The sequence below is a fragment of the Tamandua tetradactyla genome, chromosome 19, assembly GCF_023851605.1.
Source record: "Tamandua tetradactyla isolate mTamTet1 chromosome 19, mTamTet1.pri, whole genome shotgun sequence".
Taxonomy (NCBI): domain Eukaryota; kingdom Metazoa; phylum Chordata; class Mammalia; order Pilosa; family Myrmecophagidae; genus Tamandua; species Tamandua tetradactyla.
The window spans coordinates 16,502,666-16,528,248 of record NC_135345.1 but is presented as its reverse complement, the minus strand read 5'-3'; the positions used below and the strand labels follow the sequence as shown (position 1 = coordinate 16,528,248).

At 39.6% G+C, this 25,583-nt stretch overlaps 1 long non-coding RNA gene and 1 other non-coding gene across 6 annotated transcripts in view; both read left to right on the top strand.

Moving 5' to 3' along the window:
* Positions 1 to 18,946, top strand: part of LOC143663491 (uncharacterized) — a 66,581-nt gene extending 47,635 nt beyond the window's left edge. For 3 of the 5 annotated variants that reach the window (XR_013165960.1, XR_013165962.1, XR_013165959.1), the window contains 4 exons: positions 4,193 to 4,303; positions 6,788 to 6,937; positions 14,438 to 14,514; positions 18,734 to 18,946. This is a non-coding gene — a long non-coding RNA (uncharacterized LOC143663491). Of the gene's footprint in view, positions 1 to 287; positions 486 to 4,192; positions 4,304 to 6,787; positions 6,938 to 14,437; positions 14,515 to 18,733 lie in introns of those variants that run through there. The other 2 variants (XR_013165957.1, XR_013165961.1) reach the window with 2 other exon arrangements.
* LOC143663804 (U6 spliceosomal RNA) lies at positions 10,106 to 10,212 on the top strand. Its single transcript, XR_013166185.1, has one exon. It is a non-coding gene; the product is annotated as a U6 spliceosomal RNA (small nuclear RNA).
* Positions 18,947 to 25,583: the final 6,637 nt, after the last annotated feature.

Here is a 25,583-nt window from a genome sequence, read left to right as displayed (position 1 = left end):
GCATGATGTCACCAACATAATGAAATACTTGGAGTCCCTTAGGCAGTGGTAGCTTGCTCAAATCCTGTCCTACCCACTGGTAAGGGAGTTTAAATATCTCTGTGACAGCACAGTGAAGGTATACTGTAGGTCTTGCTACTGGAAAGTGAATTGATGCTGTTCTTCCTGGAGTGAGTCTGCAAAATAAAAGGCATTTTCAGGTCAACAATTGCATATCAAACACTGGTAGATGTCATAATGGCTTCTGTGAGAGTCACAATGTCTGGAACCAGGGGTCCCAGAAGGGACACTTCTGCATTTAAATGCTGATAGTCTATAGTCAGCTGCCATACCTCATTTACTCTTTTCGGTGGCCACTCTGGGTTATTATATGTAGAAATGAAAGAACAAAGGACACAACAGATACAAGGTCTTTTATGAGTTTAGTAATGTCTTTTTTCCCATGAGGAAGCAGTGTTGCTGCTGCTGGAGAATGCAACCAGGAGGTGGGAGCACTGGGGGGGTGCCTGGTCTGTCACTAGCCCAAACATGATGGCTAAAATTTGTGGGATGGGGGATTGCTTCCCAAAAGTTGCTGCTGGGAGGTGCAGCAGTGAAGGATACAAACTCCTACAATGCATCTGCCAGGGAAAAACATGACCACAGGGGTGGCCAGAGGCCATGGAGACTGACCTACAGGGTGGCAATAACTTCTCATTCCCACACCCCTGTGGAATGCCTAAAACTTCCCAATGCTATTCACCACCCCTTCCCTCTGTGTCTGTTAGAACAATAATGACCATGGAGGCTGTATCTAAAAGCATTATAAAGGTTTGTCAAGTGCTCTCAAATTGCACACACATTGGAGCATAAGGCCTTCAGTCCGATGAGGCCATTGGCCTAGCCCAAGGCCATTTTTAATTTATTCAAGTCTGGGTAGGGAGGTGATTCCAGGGATTGGTGTGGACTCCTCAGTCAGGGCCGTAGGGAAGGGCAGAACATCTGCAGACCCCAGTTCTACTGCCAAAATCTGGGGGTTATGGGGAGAGGGTCAGGCAGAGGCAAATTGTCCCTGTTGAGCAGTGGTCCTCTTTCTAGTATATATTTTTCTCAAAGTTCTCCAATAGAGATCTTGTCTAGGGTGTCTTCTGGAACCCCTTGTTCTAGTAAACCACAAGAACATAGCTCAGTGAGTAGGTGACAGGAGATGAAGGGGCTGCAAGGACCCAACCAATGGGTCCTAGAGGCTGCTAAGTTAGGAGCATGTACCATCACCCACCCATTGGCTCATCTCTTGTCCAGTCACCATGGCGGCCACTCCAATTGAGAAGGGTTTGATAACTCTGCTCAATCACGTTGCCAAGGGAAAGACCTGGGGTAAGAAGAAAAATCAACTTGTTGTCCCACTCAGGGGACCCTTTCTATTAAAATTATAAAGTCCCATGGTAACATAGGAATCTGGCAAGGGGCTAAATCCCTTAGGCAGTGGTGGTATATCCACAAGCTAATCCCCAGCTGTTGCTGTGTGACCATGGCTTCCTCCTCATTACTCCGAAGCTTGATTAAAATATGGGGGAAGTTATCTAGAGTGGGATATACTTGTCTGACCCCTTTTAAGTCAAACAAAGGTTGGGGCCATGCCATGCCTAGCCAAGGTTGTTGCTCCCTCCCTGCTCCTTCTTCCTCCTCTCTTAGCTCCAATGGATTGAGAGGCTTTTGGAGGACAGAGTTGGACATGAGGCCACAGAGACTTTTCCACTCAACCTGGTTGACTGGGGCTCTTATCGCTCCCTCATTTTAAAATCAGGACAGACATAAAAGGAGGTCTTCTGTGTATATCTATCTTTCATATTCCATGTCTCTTTCTCTGTAAAAGCACGCACTTTCATTTTCACATCTGGTTCATCATCTTCAGCTCTAATAGTCTTCTTAATAATGACCAGCATAATAATAAACAAGATCAGTCTGGGTAGCCTGAGTGTTCCTGGTTCCAGAATGAGAACAGATATAAGAAGCCATGAGCCAAGGGAGTGTACAGCAGGTAGTGGAAACCACAACCTCCTTGGCTTGGGCATGGAATCAGCTTGTCAACAACCTAGTGTTCATGAAGGGATCTTCACATCCTCATTTACCCTGCTTCTCCCCCAGAGAGTGGAGGCAGCACACCTTGGGTCCCCAAGCCATGAGTCAGTGTCTCTACCCAGGCTGGTAGGGTGCGGGCAAGCTCTCAGTTTAGCTCCTGTACAAAAGGACACAAAAGTGATAGAAGGAATGGCCCCTAGTTAACTCATTCCATATTGCCTCATGACCCTGCTCACTGTGACAAAACCTGTGGAGTGAGTTGCTACAAATGTGCATTGTGGGAACATAGGCTCATGGGTACAACAGAAACTTTGAGCTAATGACTTCTTAATACTTGTACCACAAGTCCAGAAGGGCAGGAGAAGAAGTTCCATCATAGCTGGTCTCCTGGGGTGGGTTGAAAACTGCTCCAAGTTGGGGTTGATGGAGGGCAGCTCTGCATACTCTACTTAATGCTGAAGAAGAGAGACACGTCTATTCTGTTTGGTGTGTGTGTGTGTTTTGTTTATTCATTATTTTTTTCATCCATTTTGAGGGGAAGGGGTCCCACCACTAAGAATTCCTGTGCTGTTAAGCATCTGGTGCTACTTATTCCTGATTTCTGAGTTTAAGGTCTTGGTCAGGCCTTTTCATTAGCCTTACTATCTCCCCCAGGTTGTGGAATGGAAACAGCACAATAGAAAAGAAGTCAGGGGTAGGCAAGGGCTGGGAGATGGCTTCTTGACATATGTCCATGAGTTCCCTTTGGAGATACCAGTTGTGTTGGATTAGGGCCCATCCTACTGTAGTATGATCTCATTTTATATTCACCAGTTCCTTTGCAATTACCCTATTTCCAAAGAAGATCATATTCATGGAACCAGGGATAGGACTTAAGCATGTCTTTGGGGTGGAGCAAGATTTTACCTATCACAGGTTTTCATGCCAGGTAGTTGAATTATCGGGAGCCATTTCAGAAGCTGCCTGCCATAGTGCAGGACAGAATTCTCAGTATCCCAAGCAACCAGCTTTTGGAAAATCCTGCTCTTCCTAGTCATATGATAAATAAGCTCTGCCCTGCAACTTTCTAATTGTTCCTTCCACACCCTTTAGGGTCCTTTCCTGTCTGCTTTGTGGTTAATCTCTATCATTGCATTGCCTACATAATGTTATAATTATTTTATAAATGTCTGACTCCCCTCTACACTGTGAGTTCTCCAAGAGTAGAAATATTATCTTATTCGTGGAGTTCTCCCAGAGCCTATCGCAGTGCCTGATAGGTAGAAGATGCTCAATAAATGTTTGATGAATAAATGGATAGAACAGTCAGGGGCCTGTGGGATCAGAGTATGGGTGAGATAGAATTTTAATAAGCAGTGGAAAATTCAAGAATAGGAGACATCTAAAGGCTGTGCATCTGACATCTCTGCCTTCAGCTGCAGGGTTTCTGAAAGGCAAAGATGGATTTAAAAAAATCTAGGCTAGTTAAAATAAAATCTGGGAGAGTGAAAATTTTATTTTCATTTTTAATTGTGAGGCTTGTGAGGTATGGTGGAAAGATAGTTCTGCTTACTCACAAATGTAAGCCAGAAACTATGATTTGGGGGAAGGGATTGAGTAGATAAGATTGGGATAATGGGAAGGGGGGATAATAAATCTATAATTTATTGAGTTCTTATGTACATGCCTGGCACCCTGCTAAACTCTTTACATACATGATCTCACTTTATCCTCACATCAACAGAACAAGTCCTGTTGCTTCATTTTATAAATGCTCAGGGTGTTTGAATAATCCACCCCAGCACACACAGCTTTCATGCTTCAGAGCCAGGATCCCTCTGGATTTTCCTGAGCCTGGTGCTTGAGCCCCTGCCCTCTCCTTTTGGATATCTTTCCCCTTTGATGCCTCAGTGCTCTTCTCTTGGCCTTATTACTCCACAGTCTTCTCTTAGCCCTCTTATTATTCCTTCACCCCCATCTGGTTCTCGCACAACTTCACCTTGCACTGTTCACTGATATGCTGCATTTTAAATGAAGTTCTGGGTTTCACAAAATCATGGGGAAATATTAACAAATGCAGAGATATAGCACGGGAATAAAGAGGTCATTTTAGTTTGTGTGTGCATTTTGGTTTCCGTTTCTATCTTTTCAGAGCTTGGTATTCAGTATAGAAGACAGAACCAAGACACTAAGCCAAGATTCAAGAAATAAGATTGCCAGATTTTGCCCTGTGGAAGAGTCAATCAGGAACCTTTTTCTGAAGGTACAGTCCTCTTGGCTGATTTCAATTATTTGAAGTGGATCTTTACTTACTGCGAAAAGAAACTTGCCCTAATCTGCAGAATGCGTGAGTCAGTGGCCAATTCTGACTGGAGCTGTGCGCCTCAGCTTAAAAATTCTTTTAGTGGTTTTGTGACCTGTTAGGAAAAAACCCCAAGAATTTGGTCGCTCTATTTACTTGAAGGTTTTGGCTACAAGGGTATCGTCAACCTGTCTCTCCTTCCTCAGCCTCTCTTATATTGACACCACCTTGCAAGCATCTCTCTTGTCCTATGTTATTTGTGTTGCAAGGTGAAAAAAATAAATATTTGATAGAAGAGACTCATTTACCCAAGTTATGGTGCCTAAAGCGATTTCTCTTCTTGATGGGCTTTCTGGCATCCTCGTGGATGTAATCACATGGAATGTTTACGAAGGTTAGAGCACCCATCTATAAAAATATACCTGGCTCTGTCATCCAATATGGGTATCCTATCCAGGGAAAATATTACCAACAAGAGTAAGACATATATAAAATAAGAGTATGCAAGGGCAGTTCTAATTTGATCCAAGGCTATTTTCTGGGTGATTCATTCATTTGGCAATTATTCTTTACTTGGTCTTAAAAAGTTGCTTTGTCCACAGAAGTTCACCCCCCCCCCCGTCCCCTCTCACAAGTTTGTACTCCTCCCTCTTTCCACAAATCCAATATAACACATGTTGTGGGGGAGAACTTTAAAAAGAAAGAAATCCAGAGAGGTTGCTACACGTAGGGTGACTGAGCTATGTTCCCTTGTAAGGTTTGAATAGCCCGGAATCTTAAATGAGGTACAGGTCACTAAGCTCACAGCCAGACTCTGCAGGACCAGATGTGCTTTGGAATTCAGAATTATTTAAATTTTAGAAAGGTAACCCAGTGTATATCATGGATAGATTATATGATATCCACAACAGAGGCTGTGGGGAAACACCCTGTCACTCAACTATACAATTTCTGTAGCAAAATATAGTAATAATCACATTAATAATCAAGACTGTAGGTAAAGGTTAGGTTTTGCAGCCAAATGAGAAATTTTGAATAAAGCTTTCTGGTTTTCAAGTTTTCAGAGCATTTTAGATTTCAGAATTCTGGAGAAAGGATTGTGGAACTGCAGTGTATCATTAAAAGAAGATATAGGATTTATAATCTCATTTTCAGGCCATCAGTTCCCCTGAAGATTATATTATAGGACTTCCATCTTCTTTGGAGAAAAATCCTGGATTAAAATACATCCAAGCCTCTCTCTTTCACCACACTCTTCCATGATGCACTGTGGAAATCTGTGCAATCTAGATTCAGTCTCAGAGATGTCCCCACCCACTCCCATCCCCTGTTTCCTTCCTCAATTTAAGGCGGTGTGGTTTGCAGATGGGGGGATGGGGAAGAGAGTGCTTTTTTGTGTGTTTGTTTTAAAATTTATTTTTTTTATTCTTTCTATACGAAAGTTATACAAATTCGTGGGAAAGAAAATCAGATATAATAACAGCAACCACCAAAAGGGTTTTAAGCCTCCTACCACCCAAACATAATGTCAACAGTTTGGTATGTATCTTTTTTTAGCCAAATGAATTCATACTACATTTAATTTCATAATGCAGAACTTTTAGAAAAATAACATTTTACAAAGTGGCATGTATTTTTAGCAGGCAGGCATAAATTAAGAACAAAAACATCTGCAATCCCACCATTAAAAATTTGCAGTTGAGAATGGGGCATAATTTTTATCCTACATTTTGTTCAGGACTTAATTTCTTGTGCTAAAGGATAAAGCCCAAATCACAGAGAACCACATGGCAGAGTCTCAGCAGGAAGCTGCCTTCACCAAAGGGTGGCAAGGTCTTTGGCGTCATCTTTAAAACTTGACACACAAGTTAGAGAAGGAGACAAAGAATATATTAAAACATTGGAGTGGGAAGGAAATGTAGAAACGTTTACAACCCTCTCATTTAACAGTCAAGAAAACTGGGGCTGGTGGGGAGCTCGCTCCAAGCCAGCAAGATTTAACGTTAGCATCCCAATACCTGGGGTTAAATCTCAGCTCCTCCATAGGACAAGCCATTTAGCTTTTATTAGTCTGAGTTTCATAATCTAAAATGGGGTTAATACTAGCAACTATATCATAGAGCATCATAAGGCTGAAGCGAGGTAACAGAGCTAGAGAGCTAAACATTGTGCATAGCTGCTAGTATCAGCCAGTGCGTTTAGCTCTGCCTGTTCCTGGCAGAACTGGAAGTGAGAGACAGTACTATTGACTCCCAGTCCAGGGCTCTTCCCCCAGCATCATTCTGAGGTTTAGGGGCAGTAGCAGGTGAGCTTTCTGGTTGATGAGATAGTGGAGACAGTGTGAAGATTGGGTACAAATGATTGTACCCCATTTCCCTCTCCCTTTAAATACGCATTGTAATAGATGAGCAGTTGTAATGATGTTCCTCCTTTTCTCATCTGCAGTTTGAACTGTAAACAGACAGGCATGTTCCTTGGTGACAGTCACAACAGAAGAATGGGAAGGAGAGGGACCTGGGATGTGAGTGATGGAATTAAGACAATTCCAGAATTCTGGAAGGGAGTCATCAAGGAGGGCATGAGAACATCCAGAAGGTAGGGATATGCATGCCCTGAGAAAACATCTTTTCTACCTAGGCATGGTTAAAGTCTTTATGACTGTAAGATAAAATATAAAATGTGCAATCACTAGACTGGGCAGTAATGTATAGACGTCCTCAGTATTGCAGGAACACTGGAGTTTAATATCAACTTGCTACTTGAAAGATGTAGGAAACAATAAAAGCTGGCTTAAACCTGATTACTAAAGAAATAAAGATATGGAACATAAACACAGATATGCATTACTGGAGGAAATACTATCTGCCCTTGTGTGGCTTGAAACACACACACACACACACTTACACCAGTATCGTTTCCTAAATTTCTTGGTGACCTGATGGATTAGAGAATCAGTAGTGGGCTTATGATATGATTTGCTAATGATAATGACCCTTTTATTTGCTGAAAATCCTTTAGTTTTAAGATCCATCATCTCGTTTCTATTATTTTTCAAAGCTTGGCTGCCACAGAGGAGAAACGATATTTGTAGCAACCATGCCTTATCTTCAAATCATGTTTACTGTTAAATTTCAGGAAGCCTTGCATGCCCTATTAATGTGGAAGATTTGAAACACCCAAGTCTCTTGGAAAAATTTATATATAACTTAAATTTACTTAAGAGAAATCTCTAATAGGGGCCAATAATTTGTGGCCTGATACTAATTTTTACACAACATTGATACGGACATTAGTCTGTTCCCCAGGGAAATTCCAGGGGAAAGGTGTCATGTCCCTCTAAATCACAAGTGGAATTACTTCATGGGCTGGAATGGTATTTTTTCGTGTGTGTTAAAAAAATAATCACATTTCTCTTCATTCTATTAGGTGTACAGAGGAGCCTACCAGGTGATCTTGTGGGGAAGGGGAACAAAGAAAAGAATTTGGGGTTTGTATATAGCTTGGGGTCAGTAAAAAGAGGAAAAGACTCTCTTCTGTTTCATAAAGATTTGGGGAGAGGGAACAGGGGAGAGAAGGGAGAGACAGCTTGTTCTGATCTATTTAAAGAAATGCCAATCACATTTGAACGAGCAAAGCTATCACATAACCCTTGTAGGAATTAATCCATTATGGCCTTCAGAAAGTCCCGTCTTGGGTATGTTTTCATGATACATTTGGAGTGCTTGAGGTTGATAGTACAAATGGAGAATTTAAGAGAAAACCCCAAAATGGAAAAGAAAATGCAGCCTTGACAGCCTTTTGAATTCCATGAATCAAATCTGAAATAGATATAGGAAAATATTTCCTTTCCTGTTTGCAGAATGAGCACACATGCAAACCCACTTCCTTCACTGACTGGGAGGGGAAGAAAGCCCATTAACACCACATTTAAGGTCCTTTTAAAAGGGTACTTGGAACCTGTACTTGTGCTGCACGTGTCACTCTGCCATTGTTTTAAATGCCCCAATGTGCGTTTATGGGCTGGGTTCATGTCAGCTTTTCTGAGACGTGCACACACATCTAATCCAGCAGTACAAAGCTGCCCAAGCCCTACCCCCAGGAGGCTCCGAGCTCCTGGCAGAATCTCAGCTTCTCTGAATAAGATGGAAATTTATTAAGAGGAAATTATTCTGGTGTCTTCAGAAATACAACATCCCTGATAAAAATCTTGCCCCTGACAGCAGACTAACAAGATACATTTGTTAGCAGCTTCTGTTCCTGGGAATTGGTGGTGAATGCTCTGCCCTTTTATTGCATTGTTTGAGGGACAGACAGGATTCAAGGTTTTCATTTCATAACATGTGAGTTGGATATTACATGACATGCACTCTGCTGGATACAGACAGAGGGATGGAGGTGGTGCGTGTTCATTTCATCACCATTTGCTGAGTACCTACTGAGTACCAGACTGTATTAGTCATGGGTGCTGCAAAGGAGTAACATGAGTGTCAGGGTGACTTAGTGGCCAGATTGGGGGTTAATATACATACAACTGGTATAATTGACCCATCAACCCTGGGCAACTTACTGCATCTATCTATTGACCCCAATATCCATTTCTATAAAATGAAGAATGGAATAACTTTCTGTGGTAGGTTGAATTATGTACCCTCACAAAGACAGTTTCTTATTCTTAATCCGCATCTGAGAAGTGAGTAGCTATATAGTACTTCATGGGAACACAGGCTCAGGAACAACAGAAATTGTCAGCAAGTGATCACTTTACTACTCACACAGCACCAAGAGTCCAAAAGAGCAGGGGAAGAGATCCCACCTTGGCTGATCTCCTGGGGAGGCCAACTGCTTAGGTCAGGGCCAGTGGATGGAAGCTCTACATAACCCATTTTGCTTCAAAGATGAGGACCAATTGTGCCTGCTCCCACCCAGGGAAGTCCACTGTTCAGCAGCTTCACATACTTCTCTTTGTACCAGAAATGATGGACATTTGCACTGTCTGAGTGATGAGGCATTTTACCCTCCAAGGGAGGGTGGATCTGCCAGTGAGCAACCATTGTCCTCTGGCAGCAGCTGGGACTGCCTGTGATTTTTTGCAAAATAGAAATGTACCAAACACATGCACACAAACAAACAAGAGTGGAAACATTAAAAAACATCTCCTTGCAAACAGGCAAGAGTGGGAACTTGTAAGCAAGAGGGGAAAAGGAGTCAGGTTGGTGAGGGCTGGAAGATGACCGCTGAGTTTGTCTTTGACTTCCCCAGCAGTGTCCCTGTGGGTTTCAGCCCATGATAAATAGGACCTCTTGAAAACACTGCTTTTAGTTAAGGTGTGACAAACTGAACCAGGCTGGGCCTTAATCCAGCCTTCTGGAGCATTTATAGAGAGGAACTGGAAGTGAGAGAAGCTGGAAAAGAGAGGACATCAACATGTGATGACAGGAAGTAGAGACAGAAGCCAAGGAACTCCAAGGATTGCCAGTGGCCGGGACTAGAAAACTATAGACTCCTGGAGAAAGCAGTACTTATTTATACTTGATTTTGGGTTCCTTCTAGCCTGAAAACTGTAAGCTGACAAGTTTCCATTGTTTAAGCCAACTCATTATGTGGTATTTGTCATAGCACCTTGGAACACCAAGACAGTATCAGAGTTTTTTTGTGTGTGCAGAATATGAGAAATTGAAAGCATTTTCTAGTGCTTGACACATAGTAGATGCACAATAAATAATTTCTATTTAAAGATTTTATTGTTAAGATATAACTCTTCCTGTGCTCGCTTTGGCAGCACATATACTAAAATTAGAACAATACGAAGAAGATTAGCATGGCCCCTGCAAAAGGATGACACTTAAATTCGTAAAGCGTTCCATATTTTAAAAAAAAGTACACATATACATATATATATATATATATCTTCCTTCAGAGAGTTCGTAACTTGACAGACAGAAAAACAGATAATTTCAGACACTGGCAATTAGTCTACTGAGTCTTCGAATGGCCCACACATATATCCCCAATTTACATAGCACCTTTTGTACTTTACTCTCAAGAAAGCCTCTTAGAAAGCTTAGCTCTCATTTCATTGTCACAGGCTTAGTTTTCTGATTTCCTATTTAGTTCTACATTAGGAGCAGCAATTAAGAAAGGATAGAGTTTGCTAAAAGCAGGCATAGAGGCAACAGCATGGAGGGATAGCTGGCATCTAGAAAGCAAAGAGGGAGACAGAACAATTGTAACAACCTGGCCAAAGAATTCAGACACCACAACAGTTTTGGGGAAATTTGAAATAGATGTTAAAAATTCTATACCATATCTCAATACATTTAGGACATTCAAATACATAGGTCCTATTTTATAGAGTTACATTTATGAATGAATTACAAAAAGAATTGCAAGCTCAAATTTGTTCAGGCTGGTGTCTTTAAGAAGACTGGAAGTACATAATTCATTTAAGAAATACTTACAAATGATGAAATGTTGACGTTTTGGGCCTTTAAAAATTTTCAACGTTTGAACAATTTACTATATGCATTTTCCATCCACTACTCTGGGTAAATAACATCTCAGTATATTTGAGACTGAATTAGATCGCTGCTTTAAGCAGACTTTACTACATTATGTATCTGTAAGGGAGGGGAAGGATTTGCATTATTTTCTATTAAATTATAGTTAACAGAAGACTCTGAATATTTTGCATAAAAATGTAAACATGTTTATTGAATATTTTTAAGATTGTGCATTAGCTTCCCATTGCTGCTGGAACAAATCACCACATATTTAGTGGCTTAAAACAACACACATTCATTGCCTTACATTCCTGGAGATCTGAAGTGTGAAATCATTTTCACTGGGCTAAAGTCGAAGTGTTGGCAGGGCTGGAACCTTCTGGAGACTCTGGGCCAAAAATCCACTTTTTTGCCTTTTTCAGCTTCCAATGGCTGCCTGTATTCCTTGGCTCAAGGCCTTGTCCTGAATCTCCAAAGTCGGCAGCATGGCATCTTCAAATCTCATTTTCTCTCTCCCACTGCATCACTTTATCCTCTTGTGCAGGCAAGACTCCCTCTGCCTCCTTCTTATAAGGACCCTTAAAATCTTGGATAATCTCTCCATAGCAAGATCCTTAGTTTACCCTGCAACGTCCTTTTTGACATATAGGGAAGTGTTGACAGATTCCAGTGGTTGGGACCCAGCTCTCTTTGGGGGCCTCATTCAGCTTAGCACAGAGCAGAAGTAACTGTAGGTAGGGGGGGCATTTCTTTCCCAACTAAACGTCCTTCCCTGTATTAGCCCTATCTCTGCCCCCTAACACTGTCTACCACAGTAGAGAAGGAACTTTATCTGGGCGTGAGTGTGAAAGGAGAAAGAGGTTTTCTGGTTTTAGCTCCTCCCATGCAGTGATGTTAGCCTCCACAACTGTATCAAGGTTGGAGAGTGAGGGAGGCTGGTACCCATGGACCTGCGAAGTTCTCCTGCGTGAACTTCACTGATAACACTAGTGCATGTGGGGTCCTGTTTATATTGTCATTTCATCATATTTCAAAATTGATATGAAGTCATGTAGGGAGGAGGGGGGATTTTCAGGAGAACCCCAATAGTAATATGTTTATTATTAAAATTAACTCTCATTTCATAAAACAGACCTCATAATCTCTCCCGAGATAACTGCTGTGAATATTTTGATGTACATAATTGAAATGCATATAAATTTAAATAAGTATATCCACAGCATCTATAACCTACTTTTTTTCACTTAATAATGTATCCTGGATATTTCTTCATCCAAGAAAAAAAAAATATATATATCAGTTTCATTCTTTTTCATAGGAACATTCGATTGTAGGAATGTACCTTTATATACCCAACCACCTAGCTTATTAAGTTAGGCCTAAATTTTGACTTCTATAAAAAAAAATGGTATGAATCTATAACCTACTTTTTTTCATTTAATAATGTATCCTGGATATTTCTTCATGCAAGAAAAAAAATATATATATATGTCAGTTTCATTCTTTTTCGTAGGAACATTCGATTGTGGGAATGTACCTTTATTTATCCAACCACCTAGCTTATTAAGTTAGGCCCAAATTTTGACTACTATAAAAAAAATGGTATGACAAGCTTCATTTCCCAAGGTGATCTGCTAAGTTGTTTACCTTCTCTAAGAAACAATTTTTCAACTGTAAGATGGGATGATAGCAATATCTATCTCAAAGTGTTGTTTTAGGAACCAAAGAAGATAATGAATATAAAATTTATTTACATTCATTACAGTTACAGTGTCTGGTAGATCGTTCAGTACATATTAGCTTTTATTTCACTATTATTTTCACTATTACTAGTAAGCATCTTTAACATATATCTTATAGATTCCTTTGGATAATTTCTTGGAAGTAGAATTACTGTACTGATTAAAGAGTATGTACATTTAAAATTTTGATGCAAATAGCCTAATCTCTCTCCAATATGTAAATACGTGTTTCCAGGCACCTTCAATTATACTGGGTAATATTTAATCTTTGAATATGTGATTAGATAAAATATATATTTCATATTTTTAATTTTCATTTAATTTTCCCTAGCTCTTTCTATGACAGTAAGTTTTTTTATTTCTTCATTTAGGATTTGCATATTTAAAAAAATAAACCTTTTCTTTATTGATTTGTAAAGATTAGATACTAAAAACTTCTTATTCTTTGTATTTTCTCTTTTTCTTTAATCTTCAAACCTTGTTTATATTATATTTCCAATACCACTAAAGCTTAAAACTTTATAATGGCATATCCACAGAAATTCTATGGCAATAATTATATTCAGAAGAAAATTTTTAACTACCCATAAATAATCAAGCAAATGTTCAGTTACTGCAACTCTGAAAGTGAGTAAATACATTCTTTTCTCAGTTCATAAAAGATGGGCATGTTCGTGGATAGATATTTATTAATTTTTTGTTATTCTCCATTTACGCACTAACTTACTGGCTAATGAGAGCTAGGAGACAACAAAACACGTGAAAATAGCAAACATTCATTAAAGAGAAAGTTCTGGACTTATACTCAGTTTGATGTTTGCTCATATATATATATGGTTGTTACAGTGTTATAATTTTGGATACTTACCTTAGAGTTTTATTTTTCATGGTGAAGATGAAATAATTATTTAGAGTAACTTAATGGCTCAATAAATGCAATAATATTTTATTGTGTCCCACAAGGAACACCTGGACATTTAAGATCTCTGCCATCTGAGCAATCTTGAAACCCCTGAAAGTTCCATGAGTAGATCACCAATATGTTAAGCTGCTAAAACACACAAACTCCTCCACCTGGTTCTGGGGTTTGTTATAACCAAACTAATCTACCCCCTCAGTCCCTTTTCCCATATTCTTCCCAAATATCTCAGATTCTCCAGCCATACCAGGTTACTCATAAATTCCTTGCGATACCTCGTACTTCAATGATTCCTAATTTCATTTCTGCTTCTTTTGCTTCTCAGAATATCTTTTAATCTCAAAGTTTCCTGTATATGGAAATGCAATCCATTCTCCAAGACGTACTCGCCTTGCTTTTCAAGACCCAGCATGGCGTGCTCAGAGTAACTGGAAGAGCCAAGATGCCTAGTAGTCTTCATTTTAAAGACAATGCAATGACGGATTAGGAGGATATATGGTCACAACCATATGATTTTGTGGTTGCAGAGATCATCTGAAGCCAATGCCAAAGCAAACTCATGGCCCTTGCAGGAGTTTGTAAGATCATTCACTCATGCTGTTGTCTGTCCCAGCCTCAAATTGTCCATCTGCACTGGAAAAAACATTTTAGAGTTCGCCTGGGTGTGCTGAGGAAAGGACTATTCCAGCTGCTTTAGGTGACCCTCAAATCATTTCTTTCCACAGTGAACTTCACACTCCCTTTGGAGCTTGGCTGCCCTGCTTATAAGAGCCAGCCCATCTCAACTGTGGCAGGTCCAACTGGGTAGCTGAAGAGCAGATATAGACATGAGCTGCTCTTGTCCCTTCATGGGTAATTTTAAAGTAATGTCATACATTGCTAAATCAGAAAGCTATTTACAGAGTGTGTCTGAATTACACCTCTCTGCTCTTAGAGGCAGTGACAGAAGGCAGTTGTTGCTGGTCTTTCAAATCAAGCACCACAATCCAGAAGACCTGCCTCATTCCCAAGGTATGAGTGACCTCTTTCTCCTAACCTCTGTGAGGTCCTGCTTGTCCCAGAGACCAGGCCTACTGAGGCTCATAGCTCAGTGCCCCTGTAAGTCATTGGAGGGTAGTATGAAGAAGTGTGTATTATCTGTTCTTCTACCTGAAGATTCCACAGTATAGTGCAATCAGATTACCTGTGTTTACCTGGGTTTCTCCATAGGCTTTTCCACCTGCAAGCTGGGTGACTTGGGCCAAGATAATTGAACCTTCTCTGCCTCAGCTCATTCATTCATAAAGAATAACACTTACTTCAAGGGGAGGTTTTGAGAATTAAATGAGATCATTGCAAATCACTCAAAATATTGCCAATCCTATAAAATAGAATGTTAAATCATTTAGTTGCTCTATCTGTAAAATGAGGATAATATTATGTACCCATAAGATTTGAAAAAAATCAGTGAGATCCTATATGTATATAAGAACCTAAAGAGTCTGGTACACTATAGTGTAACTATCATAATTAGGTAAAATTATTTGAAGACTGTACAGATACACATCTATCTGTTTAAATATTCATTTCTTAATTTATTCAATTGGCATTTGTTGAGCACCTATTGTGTACTAGGCTCATGTTAGTAATGTATAGTTTATCACTTGTATTAGATGGAGCACTGGCTTTCCTAATCTTTCCTATCACAATCAGTCTCTTCTCTTTGGTTCTCTCATTGTACTTTAGCTGTTTTTATGTTATTTTATTCTCTTCTGCCATGTGTCAGAGTTATTTGCATTTTTTTCACTCTGAGTAGACTGTAATCTTCTTAAGAGCAGGTGAGTATCTTATTCATCTAAGTAACTCCACAAAGGCTAGGACCTTGAATTTTTGCTCATGCACAGTGTTCACTACATGATTTGATATGTTGAATTAAAGATCAGGCATCAAGTTTAATCCTTAGTTGTGGAATTTGTCCTAAGTTACGTCTCTCTTCTGTAACTGTTTCCTCATCTATGAAGTAAATGGTTCAGACTTGAGGGGAGTTGGGCAAGTGGTTTTATTTGTTCTGCCAAAGGTGATGGAGGTATAGTGCTGTACTGGTTTGAGACTGTTATGTGCCCCAGAAAAGCCATGTTCTTCTAATCCATTCTTGTGGGTGTGGACCCTTTCTGGGTGAGATCTTTTGATTAGGTTGTTTTCATCGAGACATGACCCACTAATTCAAGGTGGGTCTTAATCCTTTACTGGAACCCTTCATGAGAGAGGACAGAGAGAGAGAAAGACCCAGAAAACTTGGAGAGAAATACCCCGGAGATGCTAGGGGAGGATGCACAGATGCTCACAGAGAAAGCCATTTGAATTAGAAACTGAAAGCTGTGCAACCCGGGAGCGAAGGACCAGCAGACGCCAGCCGTGTGACTTCCCATGTGACAGAGGAACCCAGATGCCATCGCCTTTTCCACAGAGTCATCTCTGGATGCCTTAATTTGGACATTTTCATGGACTTACAACTGTAAGGTTGTAACCTAATAAAACCCCATTGGGAAAGCCAATTAATTTCTGGCAGCTTTAGCAAACCAAAACATGTGGCTTCTTGGAGTGGGGAATGCAATGGAGATTTGTACTGGAGTATAGAGGAAGGAGACATCATTGCTTACCAATGTCTGCATGCAGAAAGGAGAAGTAAGGAATGTGTTTGTGTTATGGTTTTCTACCACTAGCCTAGCAGAGCAATTCTAAGATTCTTTAAAGCCAGACAATTCTACACTGGCATGTGATCTGTTGTTTATTGATCACTTATTCCTTCCCTGTTACTTGATACCTACCAAGCATACAGCATTATTTAAATTCTGAAGTAGCTTTTTCTTCTTGCATCCTATTCTAAAACTCAAAAGTGATTTATAGCCTGTGGAAGTCTGCCCATTTTAAGTCAGTGACATCAGATGGTCCTCACAAAATAATAATTATATTGACTTGAGCTAACACCAAGCAATGAACTCATGAAAAGTTAATTGTAAGGCCTTTGCGTTTTTGACAATTTTGAAAATGTCTTTATTTTTTAGTACATACAACTCTAGCATTTTTAATCAATGAAATAAGAATATACTTTCATTGTAGATCTTTAAAAATGTATACAATCCAAAAGAAGAATATAGAAAACAGGACCCATCATCCTGTGACTCAGAAATAACTGCTATTAGATGTTCATGCTGCCATTTCAGACATTTTTCCTATTGTACATGTCACATAAAAGATAAATATACATGTATTTTAAACAAAAACAGTCTTAGCATACATTTATTCTGTAGGTTTTTTTCCTTAACAATATACAGTGAACGCTCTTCTAGCGTTCTGTCAATAAATAGCTATCTATTAAATTCTTTTAACCTTGCAGCATGATATTCCATGGTATCAGGTTGGGGATTTGAGAGGACCCTCGAAATAGCAGCCATCTTTCTCCCCTGGGTTCTGAACCACCGGTGAAATGACTATCACCTTCAGACTGACAAAGCTGATATTGGACTCAGCACTAACAGCTCAACACTGGTGGTCTCTCTAATACTGAACCCCAGAATTAGACAGTCTCATGTACCCAGGCCACAGCACAGGCAGGTCCCACCTCTGTGTACAAGGACTTCTGAGAAGGAGGGGTTTTCTCAGTAGGCCACAGACTTCACACACCTACCAACTAGAAAATTCACCCCTATCCTTTCCTACGGGAGAGCAAGAAAATGAGTAGAGAGAAGACAGAGATGATGCCAGTGGAGCCACCCCCACATCAAAGGAAACATCATGAATGGGGAAGAAACTCCCCTCATGGAATGGGTATTCTATGATTAATATCATCAGCCCTAGGGGACATTTGGCTTGCTTCTAGTCATTTGGTTATGTGACAAATTATTTCATTTGGACATGGCAATCAACTCCTATAGGTACAGAAAGAGAGGCTCAGTGAGGTTGTATGAGTTGTCTGGCATCACATGGTCAGTGTTGGATCTGGATTTGAATTCAGGCCGTCCTCACACCAAAACCCAATATCATACCTCCAGAGCAACTCAGGATCACCCAGACCAATGCTTCAGGCAGCTCTGGGGAGAGACTGATGGCAGAGGTGAGGCCGGCTGGGTGTTAACTATAGACATACAACAGCTGAAAAACTACCGAAGGAGCTGAAAAAAAATTCATGTGATGGTCTGTCAGAGACCAGGTATGTGAACGTGGCAGGTGAATGTTCCTAGCAGGAGGGAGGGAGGCACAATTCTATAAACACTGATTCTGTCCTTGAAGCATCTCTTTAAAGGACTGCCCTGCTTCCATTCAACCGACGGTGACCACGCCTTATCTTCACTTCCGGAAGAAGGCAAGAGAAATTACAGTCATGCGTCTTCAGAACCCAAGCTTCCCAAGGCTTTTTATTGGAGACTTTGTCATAAACTGTAAAGTGCAGAAAGCAGCACCCAGGTGTCAGTGATGGAGCTCAGAAGCAGGGGTTTGACCCAGATGGCAGGGGTTGGCAACCCTCCTCGTAGACTGCTAGCCTGATCTGAAGACGGATGTTTCACTGACAGCAGGCACTTCTGGTGTGTCAAATACCATGCTAACAGATCACTCTCGTTTTCTAGTTTCTGGCCTAATGGTCTGCAGTGTGAAAGTAATCTTTCCCTTGTTCTTCATATCTCAAAGCCTCGCTATTCACTCTGAGATCATCACAATCCTGTTTTTTGTCGAATGTATGATATGTTTTATTTAGCTGGGAACTGCTAAGATGCTGTAGATAATTCTTTGCCCAAGTGTCACTTGGCTGGATTGTTTGTAGCAAGCATTAATTCAATGCTGATGGTTTGATTCCGGGAGAAAAGCAATACTGCCCAATAGAAAATGGAAGCAGATGGCGATGGAAAGGCTGGGGCAGAGCTCTAGGCTCAAAAGCGACAACAGGGAGAACACAAAGGAGAAATGGAGCAGGGCCACAGTAGTGGAAACAGCATTGATTCATTCATCTATTCCTCCTTCTAGCACTTAGGTATTAGTGCTTAATGGATATGAGGCTCTGTATTAAGAACTGCTTTAAGTAATGGGTTTGGATGATACAAAAATGAACACAATGTATCCTCTATTCTCAAGGGGCTTAAAATAAGGCATGTATACAGCTATAATATTAAACAATTTGTGATCCAAGTATGGTGGAATAGCTTGTTGAGATGTTAATTGGTGTCTGGTTTGCACTCTATTTTCCCCTTCTTTCCAGAGGTTGCTGACCTGGACCCTCTAGGCTCCTTTGCCTAAGGGGGGATTTCTGTGGAGCAGAGAGCAGTAATGTGCAGGCCATGTATTGGCCAACCCTGCCTTAGATGACATTTTCCATATGGGTTGAATTAAATCTTGTTAGGCTTATTGACTAAAAAGACCTGCAAACGTGCATACAATCGTCTTAACATTTATTGAGCACCATCTCAATAAAATGCTCAAAATTGGACATTTTATCTCTGTGAACTCATTACTGTTGTGGTAATATTTGTTTTTACTGTTATCCCATTTAAGCAATGAGGAAATTGAGGCCCAAAGAGTTTAAGAAACTTTTCCCAATTCTCACTGCTAGTTAGGGATAGAGATAGCAGTTAAATTCATGCTTATCTCCAGTGCAGACACCTCCTATGAATAAATGTTTTGGATGTTCGGACTGCAAGAAGTTCCTTACATTTTATTAAATATCAATCAAGCTATTGCACTAAGCATGTAGACTGTGTAACCTAAGTAGGATTTGAGGAACTCATTGAAGGCTCAGAAATGAGCAAATGGAAGGCAGGCTGGTAGAGTGAAAAGAAGGCAATTGATAGGTCATGAATTTCATTTCACTCTCCTCTTTACTGTGCAGACCACTGTGTGATTTGAGATCAGTTATTTCCCACTCTGTGTCTCACTTCACTTATTTACAAAAGGAGGAAACTGATCTGAAAAACTCTCAAATCTCTGCCAAGTGAAAAATACACTGAAAAGAGAGTTCAAAATAATTTTATATGGAGAAAGAACTGCAATTCTTGACTATAGAATTCAGAAGGATGAGGGAGCAGAAGACCTCACTTTTAGAGAGGACAAATTCTTTTAAGGTCAAATTCTGTCTTATATGTCTTGCAAACAGGACCCAACACGTATTAAGTTCCCAATATATGTTGACTTAGGTAAGCACCTATTCTGTGCCAGGCTTGATGACAGATGCTGGACATAGAGAAAAATCAAAATAAAGCTTTGATCTTGGAGCTCACATTCTAATAGAGGGGACAATAAAAAAATACAAAATTATAGTTCATTGTAATTATTACAATCACGGATGCATACTCAAGGTAAAAAAGTGATACCAAGAGGTCTGGACTCTTTCCATCTGGGAAAAGGAAGCCACAGGAAAAGTGTCTGGCTGTTGAGTTGTAAAAGCTGAAAGAGCATTTGCCAGTAGGGGAGGGCAAAGACTTATTAATGTGAAAAAGCATTTCACATTAGTGTACTTTTTTCTTTTATTATTTACTTCTAAGCAGTTTAGTGATATAAAAACAGAATGGGAGGGCCGCGGTGGCTCAGCGGGCAAGAGTGCTTGCCTGCTATGCCGGAGGACCCCGGTTCGATTCCCGGCCCCAGCCCATGTAAAAAACAAACAAACAAACAAAATATAATAAAACAAGAAAATGTTTAAAGATGTTTCCCTTTCTTCCTTCCTTCCTTCCTTCCATCCTTCCTTCCTTCTCTGTCTTTCCTTCCCTTCCTCCCTCTCTCTTTAAAAAAAAAAAAAAAAAAAAAAAAAAAAACAGAATGGGAAAGCAGAGAACAAGACAGAGAAAAAACTGGAGGCACCTTGTATGTGTAAACTAGTCATTCCCTGGAACTTCAGGTATTTGTGTGATACCTGAGACTCACAGCTCAAGTTCTGCAGCTATGAAAGTCAGCATTACCCCATACAACAACTGTTAAAAACAATGAAAAAGTGATCAGACTTCAATCAGATATATGAATGAAGCTGATCTGGTTAGGACTAAGTTAAATCAGACTAAAGGGTAAAGGGTGATACTGACTGTGTTTAAAAACTTCAACTTGTGTGAGATCAAAGGAAGAGATGTTTATTTGGTGCAAAATTTATATTTTTTGTAGCACACTAATTTAACTTGTATGGTCAGTTTATTCAAGAACCATAATACGTGGAACCTTGAATAGGGAGTGACATCTTTTTAGTTCGTACAGCTTAGTGTGATGCCCCAACACCTCCCAGAGCAATCTGGGCATAAGATTAAAAAGTATTAGGAAAGTCCCCAAGAGGGACTGGCAAAAAATGTGGAAATATTAAACTTCCCCACCTGGAGAATTCTTGATATTCTTGCAAGCACTGGGAACAATCAATTCAATAAGCTGAACCCTCAATCTTGGGGCTTTCCCCTGTGAAACTTATTCCTGCAAAGGAGAAGCTAAGCTTACTTATAATTATATCTAAAAGTCACCCCCAGAGAACCTCTTTTTTGCTCAGACATGACCTATTTCTCTAAGCCAACGCGGCAGGTGAACTCACTGCCCTCCCCACTGCATGGGCCATGACTCATAGTGTATAAAATTCCGTGGCAATTTGAGACATGACTCCTGGGGATGAGCCTGGCTCTGGCATCCTGGGATGGAGAAAGCCTCTTAACCAGAACAGGGAAGTGACATGAAACAAAGTTTCAGTGGCTGAGAGATTACAAGTAAAGTCAAGAGGTCATTGTGGAGGTTATTCTTATACATTGTAAAGATATTCCTTTTTAGTTTTTAGTGTATTAGAATGGCTAGAAGGAAATTCCTAAAACTGTTGAGCCTTGAGAATCCAGTAGGCTTGATTCTTAAAGCTGATTGTATATCTATATTAAGCTTTCGTGAGGACCATGTGATTGTGAAAACCTTTTGGCTGACAGTTCCTTTATTCTGTGTATAGACAGATGAGTAAGAAAATGAAGACAAAAAATAAATGAACAATAGGGAGGGATAAGGGGCTTGGGATGTTCTGGGTGTTTTTTTTTTTTTAATTCTGGAGTAGTGAAAATGTTCAAAAATTGATTGCAGTGATGAATGTGCAACTATATGATGATAGTGTGAATCACTGATTGTACACTTTGGATGATTATATGATATGTGACTATACATACCTCAACAAAAGTCCATGAAAAAAAAGAAAAGACTGGAGCCAGAAAATAATGGAATATCCAGACATTCTATAGAATCTGAATTTCACCTGTCAGGGGTGGGATTTAGTTAGTGAAGGATTTAATAAAAAGAGAGAGACAAATAGGTCGGCTTTAGGAGAATCGAGTGGATGGCAGGTGGGAGGCAGGCTTACATGGAAAGGAAAAGGCAGAGAGAGGTGGGACCGGTTACGAGCATTATGAAGTTTTCCTGGGTCTGAGAAGTTGAAGGCAGGAACGAAGATAGTGGCAGTGAGGATAGAGAAAACAGAACCGATGCTCACATTAAAGAGGAACAATCCCTGGGACTTTGGGGCCAATTGGGTCTGGGGTTGAGATGGGTCAAGGGCAAGGAGGAGCTTTATTTGTGCAAAGGGTCATGTGACTAACCAGGAAGGAGAAGCCATCATTCCATCTCTGTTGATTTCTAGAGCGACTTCCTCATCCTAGAGTATTTACATCATCAGCTTTAATAACCTGACTTAATTTTGGAAGAGTCTATCTGTTGATCTTGAGAGAATATTTTGGATACTTTTTAAAATTGTAAAGAGAGATTTTTGTGAAATGTTACAAAGAGCTCCACTATCCTAGTGAAAACAAGGTGAAAGGAAAGAGCTTTTAATTATAGTTGAGGGAATTCTGAGTTAGAGCTTATAAAAAACATTATCAAAGTTGATACAGAAAAGTCATATTTTTCTAGAATTTATGAAGCACTAATTTTAAGGAATATTGTAGCAATGGTTTGAGATTACATTTTGAATCACCGTCATAATCACAATTAAAAGTTATTTATATATAAATATATATTTTATATAGATATATATTTTACATAATACAACTTTGGGTTTATTTCTTATTGTGCTATTTTATGTGGGGCTTTTTTCTTTTTAGCACAATAGCAGCTAACATTTAATGAGTGCTTATTATGTGCATGGTATAGTGCTAAGTGCTACAAGATGTACCTCAAATTGAATCCTCGAAACTACCCTCTATAGATAATTATTATGCACATTTTACAGATGATGAAACAAAGTTAGTGATTCAATGACTTGATCAGCTAGAAAGTGGCTCCCCCAGGGCAAGAATCCAGGTCTGTTTCAAAGCCATGCTTTTGAATCTATACAAACTTTACATTTTAAAAAGCATATTACGTTTACATAATATGCACGTGTTTTTTTTTTAATTCATGAATTTTTTGTATGTTTGTTTCTGACTATGCAAATGCACACATACTTCCACTACCACCTATTTGTTGATCAAAAAATGGTCAAATATTCCAATTTCAAATAAGTTTGACCTATAATCCAAACTATAGGTTTGGACTTCATTGTCTTTTGATTTTCCAAGAACTAGAGTCTAAAACAGGAACTCAAGGTCCAAGAGTTACTTGGTAGGTGAAGGGCAGGCTGGCTGCGAGTGGGGGAGTGAACAGACCAGGGAAGGTATGTTTTCAAGTCAGCCAATGAAGGGCAGCTGAAGCTTAATCTCTCTGGGGAAAGGGAAGCTATTGTAGAAGCTCACCTCAAAGTTTTCCCCTCCTAGGGTGGGGAGGCTGTTTGGTTATACACAGACACCCAGCAGTAACTGGGGCTAGTCTTTAGGATTGATAATTTTTGGCATCTCTTGCCAAGAGGCAGTTAAAGTGACCTTCCAAGCTTCAGAGAAAGCTCCCCATTGATGAGATTCAGATACTCACACTTGGAAGTCAGCCAGGGTACTTTAAAAAGTAAGGCTGGAGAGGGTGCAAGCATAGGTTAGTGGTTAGAATGCCTGCTTTTCATGAGGGAGACCCAGGTTCCATTCCTGAACCATGCATCCAAAAAAAAAAAGTGAAGCTGGAGGGATATGGTCAGCTGCACTCATCTTTACCACTTTCACCAACCAAATGGCCTTGCTCAAGTCCCTTAATTTCTTTGAGACTTATTTTCTCTCCTAGCAAAATGGGGACCACAATCCGTATTTTACTGGTTCCTGGGAGGATTATTACGATTTACTGAGGTCTAAACAATTCTTACTAACATAATATATTTCTAATTCATGAACACCAGAATAAGCCACACTGAAAATTTAAAAAAAAAAAAGAAAAGATCATCTTCTTACTGAAGTTCTATTCATACACTAACAGGTAAGTTGCATGAACTCCAAGCGCCTTGGACTCCTTGAGATGAGCTTCTAGAATTGGGAAGTAGTATCTGCCTATCCACTGTTGTTCCTTGCAGTCAAAAACAGTTCACTTATCACTAGTAATATTTCTGCTTCTTCATCAAGGAGGATGTCAGTGGCAGGGTCACTTGTGTAGCCTGCAGAGAAAGCTAGCACTGTTTCCATGGTGTCACACTAAGAATTCTGGATTGTGACTGCAGCAAGAGTTCAGATTTCAGGGGCAGCAGGCTGCTCTGCAACGATGCCTAAGCCAAGGGAAATTCAGATTTCTCAGGGTGATCAGAGTCTCCCCAGTCACAGGTTCACATCTGGCAGAAAGCCCTTCCACCTTAAAACATCTTCCTGGCTAATATCTGAAGTTCCACTACTAACATCACATTTCTTTGTGTTAAGTATTTGCTGTCTCTCTCTTTAAATTGAGATATAATTTCATGCAATAAAATGCTCACATCTTATGTGTTGAATTTGATGAGTTTTGACAAAGGTATACAACTGTATACATTCGACAAATGTATACAAATGTAACCAACAGGCCAGTCAAGATAAAGAGCATTTCTATCATCCCAGAAAAGTCCCTCCTGCCCTTCCCCACTCTTCCTCTCCCTACCACCCTTGTTTACATTTCTGTCCCCACAGATTAGTTTTGCCTGATCTTGAAATTCTTATAAATGAAATAATGCAATATGTATTTTTTTATGTCTGGCTCCTTTTATTCCACATAATGCTTTGGAGATTTATTTATATTGTTGCATGTAACAATTGGTTCTTAATATAAGGTTAAAATTCCCATTGCCTAATATGCCACAATTTTAAATCTATTTTCCTCTTAATGGACATTTGGGTTGTTTCCTTTTTTATTTGGTCTTTGCTATTACGGATAAAACTTCCATGAACTTTCTTGAACAAGTCTTTTTGGTAGAGTGTTGTTTTCATTTCCTTTAGGGAAATATTTTGGAATTATGCTTTATCAAAAAAGATATGTAAATAAATGTGAAGATGATCATTATCAGTCATCAAAGAAATTCAAATTAAAATCACTTTGAGATACTACTATATCCCACTAAGATAGTTAAAATTTGCAAGTGTTCTCTTTGAAAAGGCAAATGACTCCGGAAAGGGTTCCTTTTTAAAAGTGCTTAACTATTTATTAGGAAAATTTTGAAACATTACGGAAAAGTAGGAAGAATAGCGTAATAAACTTCCATCTATTTATCTCACAAATTCAATTCAGCAAGTACCAACATTTGCCATAATTACCCCAACTACAGCTTAATGGCATATTTATCCATTTATTTTTCCTTTTATTTCTTTTGCTGTAGTATGTTAGAGAAAATCTTTGCCATTACATGTAAGAGCATTTCATACATAACAAAAATGCTTTTATCACATGTAATGAACAATGATAACTTAATGTCATCTAACACCCGCTCTATACTCGGATTTCCCTGATCATCTCAAAACTGTCCTTACAATTGGTTTATACATTGCACGTGGTTGTGATATATTTTTCCATCTCTTTTATTCCAGAGGAAGCCCCATCATCCTCTCTTCCTTCTTTTCCATGCCATTGAACTATTGAAGAACACACATTAGCTGTCCACCGAATCCACATCATCAATCTGATTGTTTCCTTATGTGTCATTTTGTTTGTCGTCGTATATTTGTATTTTCTTTGAGCAAGAAGGTAGATCTAAAAGACTCAGTTTCATGTACAACATTTTTAAGGAAAGAGTACTTCATAGG